The sequence below is a fragment of the Tursiops truncatus genome, chromosome 11 (assembly GCF_011762595.2).
Source record: "Tursiops truncatus isolate mTurTru1 chromosome 11, mTurTru1.mat.Y, whole genome shotgun sequence".
In the NCBI taxonomy this organism is placed as follows: Eukaryota; Metazoa; Chordata; class Mammalia; order Artiodactyla; family Delphinidae; genus Tursiops; species Tursiops truncatus.
The window spans coordinates 59,471,153-59,475,079 of NC_047044.1; the positions used below are offsets into that span (position 1 = coordinate 59,471,153).

At 50.3% G+C, this 3,927-nt stretch overlaps 1 long non-coding RNA gene across 1 annotated transcript; it reads left to right on the forward strand.

Annotated features, from left to right (window-relative positions):
• Positions 1-724: 724 nt before the first annotated feature.
• LOC141275870 (uncharacterized) lies at positions 725-3,512 on the forward strand. Its single transcript, XR_012324377.1, has 2 exons — positions 725-2,217; positions 3,021-3,512. It is a non-coding gene; the product is annotated as an uncharacterized lncRNA (long non-coding RNA).
• The last annotated feature ends 415 nt before the right edge of the window (positions 3,513-3,927 follow it).

Here is a 3,927-nt window from a genome sequence, read left to right on the forward strand (position 1 = left end):
CTCCGCCCCCCAACCCCCCGCCCCGCTTGCTTTATTTAAATAGGCAACTAGATCCACACGGACAGAATAATTTAGTTGGTTTTGTCTTTGGCATTTTCTACAGGACCCCAAGAGATGGACCCTCCACTCTTCGTCCTCCCTCTAGAACGGGCATCCTTCCTCTCTGTCTATACAGGCCAATTATAGAGATACTTGGGGTTCCAATAGGATCTGAGTCATTGGAACCGGGAACACCTGGCTGAAACATGCCCTGTAATTACAAAGGATTTTCTCTTTTTTACCTCTTCTTTCTTTTCCTTTTGCCTTTCCTTTCTTTTTAAAAGAGGGCTGGAATGACCTTCCTTGACTAGGGCGGAGAAGCTGGGGTGGGGAAAAGGAAGAACTTCACACAAGGCCCAGCTTTCAGGCCCTCGCAGAGATCTCCCGAACCGGACTCGCTTCCTTTCCTCGGCCTCCTTCTCCTCCTTCTCTGATCGTTTTTTTTTTTTTTTTCCTCCCCCCACTGTCTTCTCTTCGGTTTAATTAAAGTTCAGCGACTCCACTTGCCTCTCCTCTCGTTTCTCTCACAAAGCGGAAACCAGACAGCCCAGCAGCCGCGGGCTGAGCGGTCCCAGCATAACCACAGGCCGCGCCGGCGGGGCCTCCCCTCGTCCGCCTCACTCCGCCGCCGGCGCCGACCTCCCGGACCCGGGTCCCTTGGCCATCCACCGTCCCGCAGGTGGGCAGCGGCTGGCCTGGGGGATCTGAATGACTGGGGCTGGGATCGGAGCATCCTGTCTTCCCCTAGACCCTCAGGTTGCACCAGCAAGTTTAGAGGGTGGGTGCCCCCCGACGCAGGCAACCCGCACCCCCAAACCCATAGCTGACTAATCTGATATGACAAAAGCCCTTGATGGATTTGGTGTATGTTAATTCACAATGCCCTTTCCCCAGAATTTAACTATAAGTTAATACACACCGGAAACCACGCGCAAACATGCTGGTTAATGGGCTTAGGTATTAGCGAGTCCTAACGATGCATACAAATGTGGTCTGCCTCTGTAGGCCCCTCAAGATTTATGGGCCTTGAGCTCTCTGAAGCTGTAAACAAGAAGAAAAAAGAAAGAGAGAGACTGGGGGGAAGAGACTGAGGCCTGACTCGCCCCTCCAGGCTGTGGGAGAGAAGGGATCTCTGCAAGTGGGTTCTTCCGTATTTTCCTTTCCTTACCAGCGCGTTGTGTGGGTTTTGAAATCGGTTTGGGGGTGGTGTTTGCGCCTGAATGCTGGTGTGCGTGGGCAATGTGGTGTTTGTGCGCTGAGGTAGGAGGATGCCAGCCTCCTGTGAATATAGCAGGCATTTGTGGGCATATACCTGTGAGTGTGTGCACCACGCTAGGTGTGTGTGTGTGTGTGTGTACGAGCACGTGTGACAAGCAGGCCTCCCTCTGGGCCAGGCTGCTGTCCCCTACCCCCCAACCCGGTGAACAGATCTCTAACAACAATCATAATAACAATAAATAATAAAAACAGTAGTTAACAGTCCCTCCCTAGCAGGATAACAATAAAATGCAAGAGGAGATGTTTTGAGGGGGGGACAGGGGAAGGAGTCATGATCACAGCCACCGAGGGCAGACAAGAAAGGAAGGAAGGAAGTTAGCTTCTTCCTATGCCCCTGGGGGGCTGGGTTGGGGAACCCCCTCCCCAGATGAGGTCCTCCGGCCAGAGGAGGAGAAGGAGAGCCCGGAGGCCGCTCTGTCCTGCTTCTCTTTCTCGGCATTTGCTTTGTGCGATCAGGGGAGGAACCTCCATACCGGAATGGTTAGTGGCTTTGGGGACTCTTTGGAGACCCTGTTTTAAAGAGGAGGGCAAGCGTGCAGGGTCAGGCCCTGCAGGGGCAGAGAGGGATGAGGCGACGACCACAGCCGGGGTCCAGGCCCGGAGAGTGGCCGAGGTGCCTGGGAGGACCAGCCGCCGGGCAGAGATCTAAAAACATTTATGGCCTTGCCCGGAGAGAGGGGAGAGCGAGGTCGGGGCTCCAGTAGCCCAGGGAAAGTTGCCTTCCTGGGGTCTTTTCAAAAAAAAAAAAAAAGAGAGAGAGAGAGAGAGTGAGTGAGAGAAAGAAGGGAGGGGTTGAGGCGCGTTGAATTTTCCTTCTCGGGCTTGGAGAGGAGCGGATTTCCATAAAGGACGAGAAGATCACGGTCCCGGATCCTTCCACGTCCACCTCATTCTATCCAGGTACAATTTGCTGATAATCTTATTAATTTATGTGTTGGGGGGAGGATTGAGTCATACGTGTAGAGATGCGACGGACACTCTCGCGGGGGAGGAAGCTGCCCCACAGTTTCGGGTCTAACGAAATTCCCTCCCTTTAAAAATAATTGTATCCAAAAGAAATAATCAAACAGGAAATCTAAAAACGTGAATTAGCCAACTTTTTAAAAGAGAAATAAAATAAAATGATCATAACAAATGAGCGTGAGAACTTTAAAAAATTTTAAGTAACAAACCTTGTCAGAGGTTTGGATTCTTTTTTAGCAGCTGGTGACCCATCTGGTCAGAAAAGAGACCGAGAAGCAAACTTTCCACTGAGACACTTCTTTAAGGCCAGTGTAGACACACAAAAATTCGAAAGAGACCCCTGGGCGTCCTCACATTTGAAAACCACACGCGGTGGAGGACACTGTGATAACCAATCGGGCAAAATAACAATAAAAGGAAAGAACAGCGGTCGAAGCGCTGAGTGCGGGGCGCATCGAGAGGGCCCAGGTTGGGGTTCCAGGCAGCCGCCCAGCGAGGCAGCTGCCCCGGGCGATGGGGCGCTGGGAGGGCTGGGCACCGGCGGTGGTGGGCGACCCCGCTGGGTCTCGGCCTCCCCGGCCCGGCCTGCAGCCCCCTTCTCCCAGCCTCCGCGACCCTCCTGGCTCTCTCGGCTCGGATGCCCCGTCTCCCGGTCGGGGGCTTCCCTGGTGCGAGGATCTGGGGCCTTAGACGGGGCACAGTGATTCAGGCCAGACTCTGCTTCATTTTTCTCCCCCTAGGCCCTCTCCACTTGCCCGAGCTCTCGGCCGCCGGGAGACTGACGTGGAAGGGGCTTCTGGGCTGCCCCCAACCAACTCCTGCCTGGTTTCCCCAAGTCCAGCGACCTCCAGCTCTCTTTGGAGGGAAAATAGTAGTGCCCAGGCACCTCTGCACCGTGTGCTCATCAGGAATATCTTAAAAAGAAGAAGAAGAAGAAGAAGAAAGGCGGCTTGGATTCCCGTTTACATCTAGTTCTACAGATCCCTTCCTGTCTGGAGAGTTTATTTATAACTCCCACCATAACTCTCTCTGTTTGGAGGCACTGGTGGCTCTATTGACAGACTGACGTCTAGAAAATATTGCTCTATCTCTAACCATACCTAAATGTGCTGTGGTTGTATTTACAGATTTATGTTTGAGGAAAATATAATTATTTCCATTGTATTCGTGCATATACAGTAGTTGTAAGAGCAGATTTATATATGGGAAAATATACGACTCTTTTCTAGCCATCGAGCTTTATGGACATTTGATATCCTGACAGATTAATATCTCTGAGCAGCTATATAGATAAATGTATATCATTGGAATTATGTATCAGGAGATATATACTTACTGATTGTGATATAGTGTAGTTAGAGCATTCACTTAGAGCCATATATGGCTTTGGAGATATTTCTATATTATTATCACTATATATAGGCATATCTATTTATAACTGCATAGTTATAAAAATAGACATAAGTAATTATAGTCCTATATGTACATGCTGCTATCTCGCTAGAGTTATAGACACTTGCGAATATAACTCTATAGAGATATCTGTATGTATATAAGGGTGTAATTATCTCATGATGTGTGTGTATTTGGGCTTAGGCCAGTCTATCTCTGTACAGGCATATTTATATGCAGGGGCTGGGAGAGACT